The 21,810-nt window shown below is 42.2% G+C and overlaps 1 long non-coding RNA gene across 1 annotated transcript; it reads right to left on the bottom strand.

The window, feature by feature from the left end:
• Positions 1-2,279: 2,279 nt before the first annotated feature.
• Positions 2,280-15,596, bottom strand: LOC141156502 (uncharacterized). The gene is made up of 3 exons (XR_012247647.1): positions 15,215-15,596; positions 14,643-14,759; positions 2,280-2,805 (listed from the first exon to the last, which is right to left on the bottom strand). It is a non-coding gene; the product is annotated as an uncharacterized lncRNA (long non-coding RNA).
• Positions 15,597-21,810: the final 6,214 nt, after the last annotated feature.

Genomic DNA, 21,810 nt, shown 5'->3' with positions numbered 1-21,810 from the left:
CCCTCCTTCATGCGCAACAGATTGTATGCCCCCTTAAGGTCAATTTTAGAGAACCACTTGGCCCCCAATAACTGGTTAAACAGATCAGGAATCAATGGCAGTGGGTAAGGATTGCGTACCGTAATTTTGTTAATCTCACGAAAATCCAGACAAGGACGTAAACCGCCGTCCTTTTTTTTTACAAAAAAAAATCCAACCGCCACAGGAGACTTAGAGGGCCTAATGTGACCGGCGGCCAAGCTTGTCTGTATGTATTCCTCCAAAGCCTTCCTCTCAGGAATAGTAAGGTTAAATAAACGACTCTTAGGAAGAGTCGCTCCAGGGACAAATTCAATAGAACAATCATAGTCTCTATGGGGAGGCAAAACCTGCGATTCCTTCTCAGAAAAAAACTCTCCAAAAATCCTGAATAGGAACAGGCAATTCTCCCCTATCCAAAGCTGCAATACGCCCGTTACAACACTTGTCATAACATTTATGGCTCCAGGATTTAATTTCACTGGTAGACCAATCCAGTACAGGATTGTGAAATTTTAACCAGGGCAAACCCAATATTACTGGAGAAGGCAAATTATTCAACACTACCAAATCCAATTTCTCATGGTGAACACCATTAATAGTGAGAGGAAATTCACTGACCTTGAGAGTAATATTCTTCAAAGGGGAGCCATCCACAGAAACCACAGCAATGGGGGATGACAAAGGTTCAGGTTTTAAATTGGGTTTTTCCACGAATCCCCCATCAATTACATTCAGTGTAGACCCGCAATCAACAAACACCCGAAATTCCATTAATTTTTCCTGAGCAATCGTGGAAGCAGCTAAAAATATACCCTTGGAATTTAAACAGGCAATACGGGCGTGACTGACCATTTTTTTTTCTTTCTTCATACGAAGCTCACAGCCTTTAATCAAATGACCAGATTTTCCGCAGTAGAAACACAAGCCTTGCGAAAAACGACGGTCTTTTTCTTGAGAGCGAGGTGCCACCGATCCAATCTCCATCGGTTCACCACTGTTAGTACACACATTATCATAACCAGAAACTGACATAGCAGAGGATTTGCTCTCATTAACCCTAGCACGCAGTCTTCTATCCACCCGTATAGCTAATTGCATAGCCTGTTGCAAATCTTCAGGTGTAGGATAAGCAATTAGCAGGTCTTTAACCCTTTCACTGAGCCCAGCAAGAAATAGACTTTTCAGAGCAGAATCGTTCCACCCTGTTTGAGTGGACCAACGACGAAAATGTGTACAATATTTTTCCACATTACCCGATCCTTGTTTTAGACGTCTCAACTCAGTCTCAGCTGATGCGACACGGTCAGGATCATCATATAATAGTCCCAAAGCAGAAAAAAAACTATCCACTGATCTGAAGCATGAATCACTAGGTTGCAAAGAAAAGGCCTACTCCTGAGGCTCTTTGCGCAAAAGTGACATTATGAACCCTACGCGCTGGGATTCATCCCCAGAGGACTTAGGTCTCAAACGAAAATACAATAAGCAAGCATTTTTAAATGAAAAAAATTCTCAGTGTTCACCAAAAAACAAATCCGGCAAACATACCTTAGGCTCCAAGAAATGTGCTCCAGGACAGTTACTCACGTGCTGACGGAGCTCGGCCACCTCCAGAGAGAGTCCCTGCAGGCGATGAGCCAAATCCTGAACCGACACCATGATGGAACAGAAAAATCTTTCCTTAGAGAATTTGCTGGCTGGACTTACTGTTATGTTCTGCTACCAAAGCTAAGGAAAGAGAGGAGATCTGTCCCTACTATGAGACTCAGCTGAATCCCTACGATGTAACAGGGAACCTGATCCTGCGATCAGACCTGCTAAAGTCCTAATCTAGTCTGTACGAAGACCTATAGATGTGGGGAGGGAATCCCTACAAGTACTAAGGACTGGGAGGAATATGGGACACCTCCTAACAGAAATAGTAGCAGACAGACGAACAAACAAAATAGATAGAACATAGAGGTCCGTAGACCAAGCAAACTAACAGAGTTAGATACAGAGCACAGGCTAGCTAGAAAGTAGATATACAATGAAGTCCAGCAAAGCCAGAAGGGCGGAGCAGGACTAAATAGGCCAACAAGGTCATGTGACCAGCAAAGGAAAAAAAACCTAACAGCAAGGTTCTAACACTACGCATGTACCGGTGCATCTCACTAAATTAGAATATCATCAAAAAGTTAATTTATTTCAGTTCTTCAATCCAAAAAGTGAATCTCATATATTATATAGAGTCATTACAAACAGAGTGATCTATTTCAAGTGTTTATTTCTGTTAATGTTGATGATTATGGTTTACAGCCAATGAAAACACAAAAGTTATTATCTCAGTAAATTAAAATAATTAACAAAAAACACCTGCAAAGGCTTCCTAAGCATTTAAAAGGTCCCTTAGTCTGTTTCAGTAGGCTCCACAATCATGGGAAAGACTGCTGACTTGACAGATGTCCAGAAGGCAGTCATTGACACACTCCAAAAGGTCCCAGAGTCTGGAGGAAGAGTGGAGAGGCACACAATCCAAGCTGCTTGAGGTCTAGTGTGAAGTTTCCACAATCAGTGATGGTTTGGGGAGCTATGTCATCTGCTAGTGTAGGTCCACTGTGTTTTATCAAGACCAAAGTCAGCGCAGCCGTCTACCAGGAAATTTTAGAGCACTTCATGCTTCCCTCTGCCGACAAGCTTTTTGGAGACGCAAATTTCATTCTCCAGCAGGACTTGGCACCAGTCCACAGTTGTTTTTAATTAGCCTACATTCACACTTGTATTTTGTCATTCTGTCTGTCACCTCTGGTTGTGGGGAAAGACAAATGGAATTAATGTCAAAACTGATCCATTACATGACTGATACAAACTGATGCAGAGGGACCCAACTATTATATGGTCAATCTAGACTTCATTATGTGTCTTTATCTTTCAATGTAAAAACAGAGTATCAAGCAGAACTTTATTTTCCATTTTAAAACTTAGTAGTGGAACCAAGACAGACCCCATAAGAATCAATGAGGTCTCTCTCCTTCCGTTTGCATCATCTAGGCAGCAGATCTATTTTTGACAATACTTTCAATTGTCTGTTCCTAAAAACAGATGGAATGCCAAAATGTAATTGTGAGTACAGCCTTAGTGCAGAATAAGTCAAGCAGGCCTCAACGCAAGAGAGACATGAGTCTCCTATTTTGAAATAATGTTTACAAGGGGAGTGCAGGAAACATTATTCTAATAATAGCCCTCCATCTGAGGTCACCGAGTTACAGCAGGTGGGCTTATAAAGTTAGATTAAACTAAAAACCTCGCTATTAAATTATAGTAAATTGAAATAGTTCAAATGAAAAAAGAGCGCTGATACATCTTGGTATTGTCCACTGCAGCTAAGGCTGATTTGTGTCTGTTCGTTGTGTTAGAGAGACCTGACTGAGGCCACTTTACATGGCAGTATTACCCACAATAAAACCAGAAGAGGAGCATAAACAGAGAAAAAAATAGCTATGGCAGTGTGAACTTGGCCTAAAAATTACCTTGTTTTACACACATATAAATATACACTGATTATGATTGCAGTAATGTTAAAACCACTGACAGGTGAAGTGAATAATATTGTTTATCTTGTGACAATGGCTCCTGTCAAAATGGGGGATATAAATCAACACTGTTTTTGCAGCTAAAGGGTGGTCCAAAGATAACATTTATTTTAATCCTAAATGTTGGTCTATTTAATGTAATAATCTAATCTTTCTTCTAATATACTGTACTTTAACCCCTTCGCAACCTTGTGATTTTCTGTTTTTGCATTTTCGGTTTTTGCTCCCCTTGTTCCCAGAGCCATAGTGTTTTTATTTTTTGGTCAATATGGCCGTGTAAGGGCTTATTTTTGCGGGATGAGTTGTACTTTTGAACGACATTACTGGTTTTTCCATATTGTGTACGGGAAAATGGGAAAAAAAAATCCAAGTGCGGTGAAATTGCAAAAAAAATGCAATACCACAGATGTTTTTTTTGTTTTTCTTACCACGTTCACTGAATGCTAAAACTGACCTGCCATTCTGATTCTCCAGGTCATTACGAGTCCGTAGACACCAAACATGTATAGGTTCTTTTTTATTTAAGTGGTGAAAAAAAATTCCAAAGTTTGTTAAAAAAAAAAATGGCGCCATTTTCCAAGACCCGTAGCGTCTCCATTTTTCGGGATCTGGGGCCGGGTGAGGGCTTATTTTTTGCGTGCCAAGCTGAAGTTTTTATTGATACTATTTGGGGTAGATACGATGTTTTGATCGCCTTTATTGCATTTAATTGCAATGTTGGGACCAAAAAATGTAATTCTGGCGTTTAGAATTTTTTTTCTCGTTACGCCGTTAACCAATCGGATTAATTCTTTTTTTTATTTTGATAGATCTGGTGATTCTGAACGCGGCGATACCAAATATATGTATGTGGGTTTTTTTTTATTATTTTATTTTGAATGGGGCAAAAGGGGGTTGATTTAAACTTTTATATTTTTTTTAATTTTTTTAATATTTTTAAAAACATTTTTTTTTCACTTTTTGCATGCTTCTATAGTCTAGGAGACTAGAAGCAGCACTTGTCTGATCGCCTCTGCTACATAGAGGTGATGAGCAGATCACCTCTATGTAGCAGAAATGCTCCTGTGCTATGAGCGCCGACCACTAGGTAGCACTCATAGCAATCAGTACATGACAACCACTGGGGTCTGCTGCAGACCCAGGGTGACCCGCGATCATGTGACGGGGACACCGATGGACGCACTTCCGGCGCGGCGATGTTAAATGCCGCTGTCAGAGATTGACAGCGGCATTTAACATGTTAACAGCCGCGGGTGGATCGCGATTCCAACCGCGGCTGTTGCGGGCACATGTCAGCTGTAATAATCAGCTGACATGTGCCCGGTTCAGTGTGGGCTCAGCGCCGGAGCCCGCGCTGAACAGGGGGGGGACAGCCTGGTGCGTACTAATATGCTACAGGCTGTAAAGGGGTTAATTAAAGAGTCTCCATTGTGACGCCCAGCTGCGCTTGGTATCACAGATCCTAGAAGTGTGCATTGATGGAATCCTCCACAAGAGGCCCCCATAAACATTCACACATCTCCACCTTCTACCTCAGACCAGCAGAGGGAGCCCGTTAGGGAGATAAATAGGGAAGGTGGAGCCAGGCAGTTCAGTTCCTGCAGGAGATGAGCCAAAGAGAGTTCAGTCTGCAGTGGAGCTCAGTGATTCAGCAGTTCCTCTGGAGAGTTCAGTTAGTATACATCTGAATACAGAGTTGAGCTCAGTTGAGTTGTAGATCAGAATAGTGAGCTTTAGGTGTGCCGGCGCCATAAGATCGGTGAAGTGCAGCAAGCTGCCGTTAGTGTGAGTAGCCTAGTGAGGGCCCGAGTAGGCCGAAAGCGAGTGGAAAGTTAGTACATAGGGGGCAGAAGAGCTTAACTAGCTCACCCCGAAGTATATACCGGACACCGGGTCCGAAGCTTACGGGGATCTCTATGACCCAGTAAGGCACAAACGGAATCCCTGGAGAACTACAAGTCCCAGGATCGCTAAAGTGCTGATACGTAACAGAGCCGGGAGACACATAGGCCCCGCAAGCTGAGGAGCGTGTACTCCAAGAAAAAGGCCCTACCACAAAGTCAGCCAGCGCAGGACAGAGACAAAGTTAGGCCTAGCTCCAGGCAGGTCAGAAATTTACTACACAGAGGCAAGAAACAGGAGGCCCTACACCCACTCATTGGGGAGGATCCTGATATGCACCTTTCACCCTACAGTGCTCCGGGATGTGCCTGAATTTCCATCAGTAAAAGGTACTGAAGTGACTATCGTGTCTGTCCCTGTTCTTGCTCTGACCCAGCTGGGTCTTGCCTGTCCTGCATCCTCCTCTTCGTACGCTGCCCTGAGGCTTAGCTCCACCTGTGGGGAGCTATACCATCGAGCTGCCTTATCATCGGCCTCAGTGGACTGCGCAGCGCTGGTTATTCTCACCAGAAGCCATAGGTGGCGTCACAAACATTTTATAAAATTGACAACTATCAACGCTTTTAAAGAGTGACCCCAGGGTACAGGCCCGGGAGCCGACCACCGCGACATCCCCAAGGCCAGGCTAAAGGCCCGGGTACCCGAGTAATCCCCATCCCCCTGGGCTAGTCACCCATCAATCCCTGATCTAGCTGCTAAGTTATCGTCTTCAACTTTCCCACTTTCTTTCAGTTTTTTCACCAGGTCTGTGCTCCATCCAGTCCCCAATCTAACCACACTTACAGTTTTTTCTCTAAGACGTCCTCCACACCTCCTTGTTTCAAGTATGTGTTGTATCTGTTTTGTTCACGGATACCACACATACTCATTTTAACCTATGGTTCTATGCACATGTCCATATTGTTAATAGAAATAAACAGAAAAAACTGACCGGCACATCCAAAACAAGATATAGGTGTGAACAGGTGCTTACTATGAGCAGCTACCTCCATATACAACTAACAAATAAAGTAGCACTCTGGAACGCTAAGTATGTGTACATGAAATATATGAAATTTGAATAGCATTACTGTTCTTTCATGTTCGCATATTTAGCGTTCCAGAGTGCTACTTTATTTGATAGTTGTATAGTTTGATAGTTGGAGGTAGCTGCTCCTAGTAAGCACCTGAACATCCCTATTTCTTGTTTTGGATGTGCCGGACAGTTTTTTCTGTTTATACAGTACAGACCAAAAGTTTGGACACACCTTCACATTTAAAGATTTTTCTGTATTTTCTTGACTATGAAAATTGTACATTCACACTGAAGGCATCAAAACTATGAATTAACACATGTGGAATTATATAGTTAACAAAAAAGTGTGAAACAACTGAAAATATGTCTTATATTCTAGGTTCTTCAAAGTAGCCACCTTTTGCTTTGATGACTGCTTTGCACACTCTTGGCATTCTCTTGATGAGCTTCAAGAGGTAGTCACCGGAAATGGTTTTCACTTCACAGGTGTGCCCTGTCAGGTTTAATAAGTGGGATTTTTTGCCTTATAAATGGGGCTGGGACCATCAGTTGTGTTGTGCAGAAGTCTGGTGGATACACAGCTGATAGTCCTACTGAATAGACTGTTAGAATTTGTATTATGGCAAGAAAAAAGCAGCTAAGCAAAGAAAAACGAGTGGCCATCATTACTTTAAGAAATGAAGGTTAGTCAGTCCAAAAAATTGGGAAAACTTTGAAAGTGTCCCCAAGTGCAGTTGCAAAAAACATCAAGCGCTACAAAGAAACTGGCTCACATGAGGACCGCCCCAGGAAAGGAAGACCAAGAGTCACCTCTGCTTCTGAGGATAAGTTTATCTGCGTCATCAGCCTCAGAAATCGCAGGTTAACAGCAGCTCAGATTAGAGACCAGGTCAATGCCACACAGAGTTCTAGCAGCAGACACATCTCTTCAACAACTGTTAAGAGGAGGCTTTGTGCAGCAGGCCTTCATGGTTAAATAGCTGCTAGGAAACCACGGCTAAGGACAGGCAACAAGCAGAAGAGACTTGTTTGGGCTAAAGAACACAAGGAATGGACATTAGACCAGTGGAAATCTGTGCTTTGGTCTGATGAGTCCAAATTTGAGATCTTTGGTTCCAACCACCATGTCTTTGTGCGATGCAGAAAAGGTGAACGATGGACTCTACATGCCTGGTTCCCACCGTGAAGCATGGAGGAGGAGGTGTGATGGTGTGGGGGTGCTTTGCTGGTGACACTGTTGGGGATTTATTCAAAATTGAAGGCATACTGAACCAGCATGGCTACCACAGCATCTTGCAGCGGCATGCTATTCCATCCGGTTTGCGTTTAGTTGGACCATCACTTATTTTTCAACAGGACAATGACCCCAAACACACCTCCAGGCTGTGTAAGGCTATTTGACCAAGAGGGAGAGTGATGGGGTGCTACGCCAGATGACCTGGCCTCCACAGTCACCAGACCTGAACCCAATCGAGATGGTTTGGGGTGAGCTGGACCGCAGAGTGAAGGCAAAAGGGCCAACAAATGCTAAGCATCTCTGGGAACTCCTTCAAGATTGTTGGAATACCATTTCCAGTGACTACCTCTTGAAGCTCATCAAGAGAATGCCAAGAGTGTGCAAAGCACTTTTTTGTTAAGTATATAATTCCACATGTGTTAATTCATAGTTTTGATGCCTTCAGTGTGAATGTACAATTTTCATAGTCATGAAAATACAGAAAAATCTTTAAATGAGAAGGTGTGTCCAAACTTTTGGTCTGTACTGTATTTTTAGACATAGCCCCAGATATCAGGGGCCAGGGCTGATTTTTTTTATCTTAATCTTGATTATTTGCTTAAAAAGCAATCCAGAGTACACCATTTTTCTGCTCCATTTGCTTGTTAGCACTGCAGAATACAGCCAGATCTTTTCTATATTACAGAGATAGAAATCCAGAAATTTGAACTGAACGTAGAAAATATTGGCCTCCATTCCATTTTGTTGCAGTGTGTCGGTGAAGCTCTTCACACGAGGTCGCTGTGAAGAATAGTATTAGTAAACTACAGGCCCGCTTTTTAAAACCGTTGTTCTCCGTCAGACGTATCACATATAACTGCGTTTAAAAATCAGCCATTTCTGTCTTCCATTTGCCTGCATGATCAGCATGATCAGGCACATGGCAGCAAAGCACCCGACTAAGTGGGCAAAACTCCAGGTTCCATAAACAGTGTCAGCGGGTGACACCACTGCTTTTTCTGCTGTTGTGCGTGCACGCCAATCCCTTGTCCTTGGTTCATGCCAAGATGCCTTTGGCCCTGCACCTGTCGTGGCACACTTTTAACTAGAACCATCAGCAAGCACGTCAACGTGGACAAGTGCTTGTGGGCAGGGACGGTACATCGCACTAACGGCACACTGGGTTAATTTAGTGGAAGTAGGCCCTGGGTCAATCAGGGTTGCCCCCACATTCTACAGCTCCTGCACCTCCTCCTCCTCCTCTTCAGCCTCCGTCTCCGAAATGATCACATCAGTCACAAGCTGGAAGCACTGCAACACTGCCTCGGCCAAGCGGCAAGAGGCTGTGCTGAAGCTAATATGCTTAGGTGACAAACCACACAATGCTGAAGAGTTGTGGAAGCTCTGAAAGAGCAGGCAGATCTGTGGCTGAGACCGCTGATCCTAAAGCCAGGCATGCTTGTGTGTGACAATGGCCGGAACCTGGTGACGGCTCTGAAGCGAGACGAGCTCACACACGTACCATGTCTGGCCCATGTGCTTAACCTCATGGTTCAGTGGTTTCTCTAAACCTACCCAGATCTGCTGGACCTGCTTGTCAAAGTACGTCGCGTGTGTGCCCATTTTAGAAAGTCAGCTACAGCTTCCGTCGCCCTTGCCGTGCTTCAGCAGCGTTTGCAGCTTCCGGCTCACCGACTGGTGTTCGATGTCCCCACATGTTGGAACTCTACATTGCAGATATTGGGAAGGATTTGTGAGCAGAAGAGGGCAGTTGTTGACTACCAACATCAACATGATATCATGTTTTTTAATCATGTCCTATGTATTGTGTCTTGAGAATAATAAAATTTTGCATATATTTGTACATTAGTGTCTTTATATCTAATTATTAATTGTATTTGGTGCTTTGGATGTGTCCCAATCCTCCTTTTTTCTTTTCCTCATGCCCAAGGGCTGGATTGGGCCAGACTTCTCAACACCATCGAATGATAGCAGCGTAACATACACTCAAATACAGTGTCTTTTTTTGGGTGGTCCAACTGTATTCCCATGCACCTCTGTCTTCACACCCAGACATGGATATACGCTTCCTGATTTTGTCTATTTGCTCTTGTCCTCCTCTTCCTCCTTTTCCTCATCCTCATCCTCCACCACCATATGTACCATATCATCATATCTATGTCTCTTGCAAGGGGCATTGGAGTGCCTCCAATTTTTTGGTAGCCGTTGCATTTATTGCATAGGCAAACAGTATGGGAGACCCACATCCTGATAATGGGAACATTTTTTTCAGGAGGTCCTCCAACCTCCAAATCTCTTGCAAGGGGTATTGGAGTGTCTCCAAATTTTTGGCAGCCGTTGCATTCACTGTATAGGCAAACAGTACGGGAGACCCACTTCCTAATAATGGGAACTTTTTTCAGGAGGCCCTCCTCTATTTCTCTTGCAAGGGGCATTGGATTACCTCCAAACTTTTGGCAGCCGTTGCAGTCACTGCGTATGCAAGAACAGTATGGGAGACATGTCGTTACTGTGGCCCACCTCTATGTGTCTTTAAATTGTTATTGGAGTTTTTCCTAAATTTTGGCAGCTGTTGTACTCATTGCATACCCTACAACTGGATAGCAGACCCGCTCCTTTCTAATGGGAACATGTCGTACTCGTTACTAAGTCCCACCTATATGTGTCTTTAAATTGTTATTGGGGTTTTTCCCAAATTTTGGCAGCTGTTGTACTCACTGCATACCCTATAACAGGATAGCAGAACCGCTCCTTTCTAGGAACATGTCATTACTGAGGCCCACCTCTATGTGTCTTTAAATTGTTAGTGGGGTTTTTCCCAAATTTTGGCAGCCGTTGTACTCACTGTATACCCTATAACTGGATAGCAGACGCGCTCCTTTCTAATGGGAACATGTTGTTACTGTGGCCCACCTCTATGAGCCTTTAAATTGTTATTGGGGTTTTTCCCAAATTTTGGCAGCCCTTGCAGTCACTGCAGGGGCATTACCACTATAGGAGACCCACTCCTTTATAATGGGAACATTTTTTTTTTACTGAGGCCCTCCTCTATGTCTCTTTAAATTGTTAGTGGGGTTTTTCTCAAATTTTGGCAGCCATTGTACTCACTGTATACCCTGTAACTGGATAGCAGACGCGCTCCTTTCTAATGGGAACATGTCGTTACTGTGGCCCACCTCTATGTGCCTTTAAATTGTTATTGGGGGTTTTCCCAAATTTTGGCAGCCCTTGCAGTCACTGCAGGGGCATTACCACTATAGGAGACCCACTCCTTTATAATGGGAACATTTTTTTTTACTGAGGCCCTCCTCTATGTTTCTTTAAGGGGGTATTGGGGTGCATCCAAATTTTTGGCAGACCTTGCAGTCACTGCATATGCAATAAGAGTATAGGAGACCCACTCTTTAATAATGGGAACAACAAAGCATAGCCTGCTGATGGCCCTCTAACAATATCGAGGGCCGAGTGCTGGCCCTTTAAGAATAGTTAGGGCCTCCTGATGGCCCTATAAAAATAGTCTTTGTGACTTTCAGAATCCCTCCTTCATAAATGAAACAGGATGTGTCTGATGATGTCTTACACACCACATGGCAAGATAAGGTAGTAAAATGTTAAAATGACATTTACCGGTGAATGTATTTTTCACCGTTGAAAGCAATGCAAAAGTGCAAAAACGCATCAAAAACACTACATGTGAACATAGCCCAAGATGTGGAGGAGAATTTTTGGTTTTGGTTATTTATTTTACCTTATATACAAGTCAATACCCTGGAAATGATGTTCCTTAACATATTTCCCAGGAAAATCCATTTTGGTTTCGGTTTTGTATGTTTTATTGTGAGTCGGTAAAAGTGGCGTAATACTCTGACCACATTGTTGACAGCAGTGACCTGGGAGTCAGAAATGCTTCCAGGGGTCTTCCCTATGCTGTTCCCATGTCATATGAGCACTGTTCCCATAGATTTGGGCAATTTTTAGGCCCTCTGCAGACAGCCGGGGGGGGGCGGAAAAATGCTCGAGTTTCCCATAGACTTACATTGGGCTCGTTACTCGGATCGAACACTCGAGCATTCTAATTAGCTTGACCTGAGCAACGAGTACCCGAGCATTTTAGTGCTCGCTCATCACTAATCTTCACCTCCCAGTACCACAAAACGAACACATTTTTTTTTCCTTTCATACCAGTCTTACTACTATGAGAGGCTTGCATTGCCCATTCTTCCCAGGGCTTGACATTTTTCTTAAAGCACTACTCCAGCGTTATTTTCATCCAGTGCTGGAGTGTTGCTTTTTACCTAAGGTCCCTGTCCCCACTCTTATACTCACCCTCCAATGTCTTCACATTTTTTGAAGGATTTTATGGTCCCACGGCGCCATATTGTGACTACAGCTTCTGACTGTCTGGAAATCAGAAGCTTCGTCACAAGCTCTCAATGCAAGTTTATGGGAGCCAGAACGAGGCTCTCATAGATTTGTATTGAGTTGTGACCCATGGATCACTCCGTGGAACACTGGAGCAGCCGGCAGGTCACAAACTGCCAGAGACCGACGTGAGCGGCGGTGATAACAGATGAAGGCGCCAGAAGGTGAGTGTAAGACAGAGGGCAGGGGACTTAGATTTGAAGCACCACTCCAGCGCTGCAATAAAAAAAATCGCTAGAGTGGTGCTTTAGGGAACCATCTTAGTTGGCAAACCCTAGATTGCCCAAAAGGGACAAAGAAAGGCATTCTCTGCTCTATCAACTCTAGCAACCCAATCATTTACAGATTTTTCACATAATGAAAGACGAGAAAACACTTTTTCTAAAACATGCTGATTATCACATATTCATTCGAAAACCTACCTTTAGGTCGCTGCATTGCTAGAATATATACATACATATTATACATAAATACATACACGTCAAATACACACATATTTGTTATATACTTACATACAGGTTGCATAGACATACTGTACATACAAATTAGACATATAACATTTATCATTAAACATAACACACATATACATTTATATGTACGAGTTAGTATGTGTGATAATGTGTATGTTTGACAATATAGCCGCTTAAGACAGATACAAATATGATTAAGAAACATAGAAACTGAGGTCACAAGTATTTTAATGCTGCATTTTTCTTTCTGCTTTAAAATTATTCTACTGAGCCATATAAGTGTACATAGGAAAATCACATAGAAATAAAAAGTAGTCAGCAATAGAAACCAGATTGGAACATAGCATGAATATATTCAATTCAAAAACAGATACAGCTGCATAAAATAGCTGATGTGTGTGGGTCCTTTATCAGAGCCATGAAATTACATAGCCCTACAAATGAAATGATCTTACAGCAAAAGACAGAGCATATCTCCAGCAGAAAAAAACACAAACTATATTTTTTCAATATCTCTATAAGGCCGGGGGCAAACTGCTTCTGTGCATGTATCCTACAGTACATGTGAGGAGCTTTTCCCACTGCATATTGTAAGGTTGCCACATTCCCCATTCACCAAACAGAGGCCAAATGTGTAAGAGTCTGAAAGGTATGAGCCTGCATATGCCTAACTTGAAGTGACATCAGTGACGGGTCACGTGATGCCTCTGAGCAGCCACCGATAGTGCCGCTCAGAGGCAGAAAAGGTACTGCAAGGTATTTAAAAAAACACTTCTGGGCCGTGGGGGGATACATTCATATAAAGTAGTGAACAACTTCTTTAACCTAAGACTCATATGACATTTAGTGGCAGTTAAAATGCATACAACCATATATTCATAGAAGCAAGGCCAGCCGTGGACTTCATATATTAATGCTCATATAAGGTATATGTAGTGAGAAGCATACAATCTGCCAGCCATATTGCCTGTCGTACTAGCCATAATACTCATACAGTATAAGGACTCGCTCAGACTGGCATGTAGCCAGCTTATAACTCGGACGAGTGCTATCCGATGTTTCATATGTTATACTATGGAGCAGTGCCAACTAGTCTCTATTTTCTCATACCGAGTCGGCATGAGAAAAAAAAAAATCGCTGCAGGCTGTGATTGGCAGACTATATTAGATGGCACGCACGTATACAAGTCTATGGGTGGGTGCACAACATCGGACTGCACTCGGATGACAAAAGCAGAGCGCCAGGCAAACGGGAGGTATGTTTTTTTTCCTTTTGCTTCATATGTGTATGCAATATTTTCATGTATATAGGAGACGATGTGGGGGTCATGCTCTATATTGGAGGCTATGTAGGGGCTCATGATGTATATAGAAGGCTATGTGGGAGCTCATATTGCATATAGGGGACTATGTGGGGGCACATACTGTATACAAGGGGCTACGTGGGGCTCATGCTCTATATAGGAGGCTATGTTGGGGCTCATACTGTATATGGAATTCTATGTGGGTGCTCACGCTGTATTTAGTAGGCTATGTGGGGGCTCATACTGTATATAGGAAGCTATGTGGAGGCTCATGCCATATATAGGGAAGCTGTGTGGAAGCTCATGCTGCATATAGGGAGGTTGTGAGCGAGCTCATGCTGTATATAGGCGGATGTCAGCATGCTTAATTCTGCTCAATATTAAGTGATAATATAAATTAATAATTGTAATTAATATGTTAATATTAATATTGAGCATAATTAATTTCAGCACATTGGTTCGGCAGGTTTCTGTATCCATTCTCCACTTTTAATATGTTTGTCTTTTTAATACTGATAATAAATAAACATGATTGAATTTTTTCCTTTTTTTGTAGTTTTTCTGTAGTGCCCTTACTTTTGGCCCAAACCATTGAAATGTAGTAGCTTTATTTGGTGTTTCAAGTTCATACCAAAGTCTTTATAAAATGTAACACCCCTTTAAGCCGCCTCCGTGGGCAGGGTGTTTGGTAGTTCTCACCTCAATATAGCACAGTGTCTCCACCCGAATCTTGCTGGGAGTTGTAGTGGGATGCAGGAGGGTCTTCCTCTTCTGCCAGGGGTCAACTCGGGAAACCCTGTACACACTCCATATACACTCACAAAGAGATGAGGTTTAAAACTTAAACAGGTTTATTGTGGAGGAAGGTAATTGGTAAATATGGTAAGGGGGATGGCAAGTAACAATAAAACAAATAGTATTCACAATTTACACATATAAAGAATCAGTAAAGGCTTTGCAGTTAACTTGAAAGATAGGGATGACACTTTCCCTTTTAATAGTAACAAACATACTCCTAGCTAAAACTGCTTAACTATAAATAGCTGCAGCCTAAGAAAGCAACACAGTTCACTGTTGGGGCCCAGTTGCCGCGGGTGTTGGAGCTCTTGAAGACTGTGTTGGTGCACACAACAAAGAAGCAAAACCTCCTTCACGGATAGTCTTATTATAGCTTCAAGTGTGTGGAACCACAAGTCTCAGCAAGGCTCCCTTATAGAAAGTTTTTATACATTTGTCCACAGTGGAACCACACACCCCAGCAAGCTACTCACTCTTTGAAGTAGCTGTTCTGTAGTCACACTCTTTTCCAGTCTAGGGCTTCAGGATTCAATCCCTTAGTAATGGGAGGCAGAATTCTCCTTCTTTCTGTGAAGCCAGAGAGAGGAGTGAATTCCCACATCCTCTGGCTAGTCTGGGGGTCTGGTGCAATTACAAGGCTTACAGTCCTTCCACAGAGATTAGAAAAAGCATCAGTCTGCACACTGGGCTCTGCTCCTGTGTTTTTCTTGTCTCTCCTCAGTAATGTCTGACCGTCCTCATGTGCACTGGTCTGGAATCCTCCTCCCTTCTTCTCCAGCTTGCTCGGCCAATCAGTCTCTTCCTCTGCTGCTCCCTCTCCCCTATGATGCAGAGAGAAGCAATGTCTTCTGGGAGTTGTAGTCCGGGGTAGTGCAGGAAGAGATTCAGTAAGGTCTGCTGCTGTGAATGTCTGTTCAGAGACTGGATCTTCTGGAATTACACACATGGGTCTCTCTGCAGGTGTTACAAAAAAAATAGACACATAACAATGTGTGAATGAGCCTGTAAGGTAGTGGAGGTGCTTCGCACAACCCCCTTGAAGATACGATGTTATTGTATAATGCATTGCACTGTTTAAATGTGATTTCTTCTGTTTTAGTAATTAGCATATATATAGTTGGGTATAGATAGAGTTAATAGGTGGGACTAGCCCAGAATGGGAAGGGCTATGTGGGAAAACAGAAGATGACTTCCTCATAGTAAGCTAGATAGGGCCTAGTAATGAGAATTGTAAGACCTTAGGTCTGACAGTTGGCAGACTGACATGCTACAGTGTTGTGTGCGAAAAGGGAGAACCACTACACATCAGATAATACAACCTGAGGACCGAAGTAACGTAACAAGACATTTGACAGATTGGAATCCTGAGCACTCAAATGGTACGGAACTTTTTCCCAGGGGAAGCTGAAGGCCCACTTAAAGAGGATTGAAAGCAGAGAAGGCATTGTGTCACCAGGACTCTAGTGAACAGCTGTCTATGGTGAAAGGAAGCTCAATTGTCTGCATTGAAAGGAAGCTATGGTCACCATATTGGGAAATAAATTCTCCTACAGCCATGAAAGGTTCTAGTGAGGAGTTATACCCACATGCCTCAGTTGGGAACAGAGAGTAGATGCGAGTGGCTATACACCTTGACCTGTGCAGCCCTCACAGGGGAAGATGAATTCTCCCATAATCATTTTCTGGATTGTCATGAGATGCAAGAGTATTAAGTGCAAGGAAAATTAAGTGTGATTAAATTTAACTGAGAAGTGCTCATGTCTGCTTAATGCAAGAGAAACATGTATGAAGAAGTGTTACTATTATCTGATGTACCTAGTTTTTATTAAGTTCATGTTCATTAAAAAGAAGTTTATTGGTGGACTTTGGTCTCCCTCACTCATCTTTGTAACATTTGGTCCTAGCCTACCCAGTGCAACGGCACTATGCAGTTTGCAGAGGTGTATTGCCTAGCTAACAAGAACACACACTCCTAGCCACGATCCCCATTTTCATGAAGAATGCCAGGGTGCGAAACATGAGTACCTTGTCACCCAAGCCCTTACTATAGTCAAAATGTTTTGATGAGATGCAGACATAGTCTATAATATTATGTGATATTATGTAGCTGAGCCCTAATTGTTACCTAAATATCAGTAATCACTCCTACAAACACTAATGTTTTGCACAAAACTAAATTAATTCATCCAGACTCCTTCTCCATTACTATTCATCTCCTACTCTTTCTTTTTTTTCTTCTTTCCTATCTGTCTGTCTGTAGGTCAGACTATACAAGATAACAACTTTGCTCTTTAGTACTTGGCAGATTATCAGATCGGAGGTGTGGGTATTGTGTCCGAGAAAGGTCCACAAAAGGTCAATGGCTTCATATGGAAGACAGAAGAATGTATATTACTCAGCACATCTTGTTAGTGATCACGTGAATGAGCTCTCTGAGGGAAATCTCTGCCACATTTTGCTCATCCAACAACAAAAATAATGTTCACATTCAGGTGTATTTCTTTGACATTATTGAACATTACTTTCTGTTTTGTAACTAGTTCCTAAGTGAACAGAAGATGTTCAGAAGTTGAAAGTCCTATTTACACAGGTAACAAGTCCATTTAACATTTGGCCCTATAAACGAAAAGTTTTTTGGCGTACTGGTAAGGCTTGAAAAGGTTCACATATTGGAACCGAAACGTCGCCACAATGGGCTTATAAATAAAGAATCAACTTTTGTACACTCTTTTGGTGTGCTGCATCAAGTTTTTATTTTTTATCCTGGTGTTTAGTTACTTTTGGAGCCAACCTGTAATCATGTTTCAGATCACAGATCTGCAATGATGTGTATTTTATTATTAAAGACAGGGCCATTTCTACCACTGGTGGTTGTAACCCCAAGGAGCGTGAACTTGTTAATATTGGTGATGGTAAAGGGTACAGCACTGTATTTGATAAGAAACATTAGAATTTGCATTGATATGATTATTCAATTATTAACTTTATTATTAAAGGGAATCACAGATTCAATGTTTACAATAGACTGTGAATTGACTGGTGGCATTCGGCTTTAATTGTGGCACATTTTCACAGATGTTTTTGTTGGGATTTTTTTCACATTTTAAATATTCTAATAAAAATATATGTTTTAAGGGGATGCATATGTTAGACATTTTTTGTATTATCTTCCTATGAACACCACATATTGTTAGCTGATTCCAACTGGTATCTTTCTCTCAATCTTCAAGCATACCATCATAACCCCTTTGCTAAAAAAACCTCAACCAGAACAGCTCTGCTAAATACAAACCTGTCTCTAACCTCCCCTTCAACTCTAAGCTCCTGGAACACTTTGTCTACTTCCATCTAATCAACTGTTTTTTGAGATAACTATCTTCTTGACCACAGATTCCTCTTTTCACTTCACAGTCACTGCCCTTACTAAAGTCTAACAATTTACTACCAGCTATGTGACATGCAGAAGTAGTGCTGTTGCTTCAAAAGCATCCAGCAACTAGAAGAGTTAACACAGTCACAGGAGACAGGGAGTGGTTAGCAGATCCCTAGGGGGATTGTGGGGAACTTGTTTATTGTTCTGGCAGTAGCCAAAGGGATGAGTCCTGTGTGATCTGTATCTCACAGAAATTCAGGCAAGTGAACCATAATGGAAGGGATTCCCTTAAAGAGTGAAGCTGGGCTAAGGGCAGACAGTTGAGGAATACTATCATCGGGCAGGAAGATAAGGACTGGAAGAAGTTGTATCACAGGCATCATCTCCCTCAGCAAACCCTTTCCCTCTCCTCCATCTCACTGTGCTATAAGGAATGCTGTGTACTACTGTGTCTCTGTGAAGAAACTACTGTGTATACTGTGTACAATACTGTGTATGATGCCTGTTCCTTGAAGAGACTTGATCTGTGCTGAACTGTGCTATCAAGAGACTGTTAGTCAATGTGCCTTTAAAAAGAAGATGTACTGTTTATGAAGCCTATTGCTTTAAGAGACTTGAACTGCACTGGACATTAAATTACACTGTTCTTCTATTCATGAGAACTCTGTCAATTGTGTCTGTGCAAGGGAATCCATCTTGTTCCTGAGGAAACTGCAATGTATGGTCGCCCTGAGTAACAGTTCCCCCAGAGTTCCAAAGAATTCATGAAACCTGTCTCGCCCCTATCTAAACCTAGCGGCGTGCGACTAACAGCTAAATTTAATGGTCACTACTCTTTGCTGATTCTCCTCGATCTCTCTGCAGCATTGGACACTGTTGATTACCAGTTCCTCCTCACTATGCTCCGCTCTATCGTCCTCAAAGATACTGCTCTCCCCTGGTTCTTCTCCTACCTCTCTGACCGCTCCTTCAGTTTATCTTTTGCTGGCTCTTTTTCTTCTCCTTTTCCCTTATTGTTGGGGTTCCTCAAGGTTCAATCCTACACCCCCTCCTCTTTGTCGCAGAGTGCATCTTCTTACAGTCACCACTGTACTTACGAGAGCTTCAATCAGCAAGATATCTTGAGTAAACAGTATTTACTTCATACTGGTTAAACATGAGATACAATTCAGTGTCACACAGTCCGTGTGCTGCTGACATAACAAATTCAGGAAAAAGAAAAAACAGGAAGTAAAAACAACCAACAATTGAGAGCTTTCCTGCCACATTACAGCAAGCATATAACTTTACACACTATCGCCATCTGCTGTCTGGTTAGTATAAAGTCCTCCTTTCACTTATAATAAGTCCTAATCTGTTGCATATGCCAACACCCTTTCTCAACAGTAAGGACTTATTCAATCAAACCCAACTTTTTTATTAGTCTCTGTTGTTTATCAGCATTCAACGCCTTCGTGAAGATGTCTACTGTCATTTCTTCAGTAGGACAATACTCTAACTTCAAGACTCCTTGTTCCTGATGATCTCTCAAAAAATGATATTTCACATCAATATGCTTGGTCCTTGGATTGACTCTTTCCATCTGAGCAAGAACAAGACATCCTTGATTGTCCTCTTTCAGTTTTGTTGGTTCCAACTGTGGTTGTCCTAATTCTGTCAACAATTATCTTAACCACAGTACTTCTTGACTCGCATGTGCTGTGGCAACATATTCTGCTTCTGTTGAAGACAGTGTCACAATTGACTGTTTCTTACTTGTCCAACTTATTGGTCCACCTGAGAGAAAAAAATATGTCCACTGGTAGATCTTCTGTCAGTTGGATCTCCAGCCCAATCTGCATCAACATATCCTGTTAAAATGCAATTATCACTTGTGGGTAATTTCAGCTTAACATTGCTAGTTCCTTTGAAATAACGCATTACTCTCTTCATGGCATTCCAATCAGCTTTATTTGGTTTTGATACCTTTCTACTCAGGATTCCTACTGCTGCTGCGATGTCTGGTCTTTTAACTAGAGGTGAGCGGTGTTCGACTCGAACTGTTCGCCAATCTCAAATTCGAGCTGTTTTGGGCGGTGTTCGAGCCGTTCGGCGAACACGAACAATTTGAAAAAAATTTGGCTGTTCGAGGTTATGTTCGATAACTGTTCGTGCACCAAAATCATAACTGGATTTTTTCTCAGTAATGCTGAAAATTAATGTTAATACGCAGTTTGAGTGTACAGCGGGGCGGGGGGGAGGGGCAGGGGATGGATCTCTGCAGAAATAATGAAGATCTCCATTTTTTTTTCTCTTTCCCGCATTTACAGTGGGGAGGTGCAATCTGTCAGCCTATCAGCAGCGCACACACGGAGCGAACTGCTTTTTTATCACACAAGCAAGGGCATGTGTCATTGGCAGTGTATGTCACATGTCTTTGCCCTATAAGACCCAGCCATTTTCCCTGTCGCCACCATTTTCTCACTGCTGCAGCTGCGTGGTAGACGGCACCGCTGTTGCTGTGTGCGCTATACTTTCAGTGTTAATTTCAAGCCAATTTTTGCACAAATCTACAGATAGCTTGGGAGTAGGGAATAGTTGTGATTGCAGTCCTTTTGAGGACTAGGTTACATCATTTCCTACAACTTTTATCAGGCAGGTCTGTGCTCCAAAATAGATAGGTTGGGAGTAAAGACTAATTGCAATTGCAGTCCTTTTGAGGGCTAGGTTACATCAGTTCCTATCACTTTTATCAGGCAGGTCTGTGCTCTTAAATAGAAAGGTTGGGAGTAAAGACTAATTGTAATTGCAGTCCTTTTGAGGGCTAGGTTACATCAGTTCCTATCACTTTTTGCCAGGCAGGTCTGTGCCAGTGCTGTGCAAGTTTTTCACAGCATTTGGCTAAATCTAGCTAAGCAAATCCTTTTTGGCCTCTTGCAGTGTGTGTTAGCCAGTGGAGTAGCCTATCTGTGTTGCAAGCTACACCACCTATGTATAGAATACAAATTTTTTTACTGCACCTAGCCAAGTAAAACCTTTTGGGTGTAGCATCATTCTATTAGTCCATCTATACTAACCTCCACCAGGTTGCAAATTCAAAATAATTTTTATCTGCATCTAGCTCTGAAAAAATATTTCGGCTTGTAGCAGTGTGTGGGACTTGTTCTATTAGTCCATCTATACTAACCTCCACCAGGTTGCAAATTCAATATAATTTTTATCTGCATCTAGCTCTGAAAAAATATTTCGGCTTGTAGCAGTGTGTGGGACTTGTTCTATTAGTCCATATATACTAACCTCCACCAGGTTGCAAATTCAAAATAATTTTTATCTGCATCTAGCTCTGAAAAAAATATTTTGGCTTGTAGCAGTGTGTGGGACTTGTTCGATTAGTCCATCCATACTAACCTCCACGAGGTTGCAAATTCAATATAATTTTTATCTGCATCCAGCTCTAAAAAAAAATATTTTGGCTTGTAGCAGTGTGTGGGACTTGTTCTATTAGTCCATCTATACTAACCTCCACCAGGTTGCAAATTCAATATAATTTTTATCTGCATCTAGCTCTGAAAAAATATTTGGGCTTCGGCTTGTAGCAGTGTGTGGGACTTGTTCTATTAGTCCATCTATACTAACCTCCACCAGGTTGCAAATTCAATATAATTTTTATCTGCATCTAGCTCTGAAAAAATATTTCGTCTTGTAGCAGTGTGTGGG

Source organism: Phyllobates terribilis, unplaced genomic scaffold (assembly GCF_046119375.1).
Source record: "Phyllobates terribilis strain yellow unplaced genomic scaffold, ASM4611937v1 Scaffold_8__6_contigs__length_399053987, whole genome shotgun sequence".
Classification (NCBI taxonomy): domain Eukaryota; kingdom Metazoa; phylum Chordata; class Amphibia; order Anura; family Dendrobatidae; genus Phyllobates; species Phyllobates terribilis.
The sequence above is the reverse complement of the archived record's forward strand: the minus strand, read 5'-3'. Positions and strand labels throughout refer to the sequence as shown.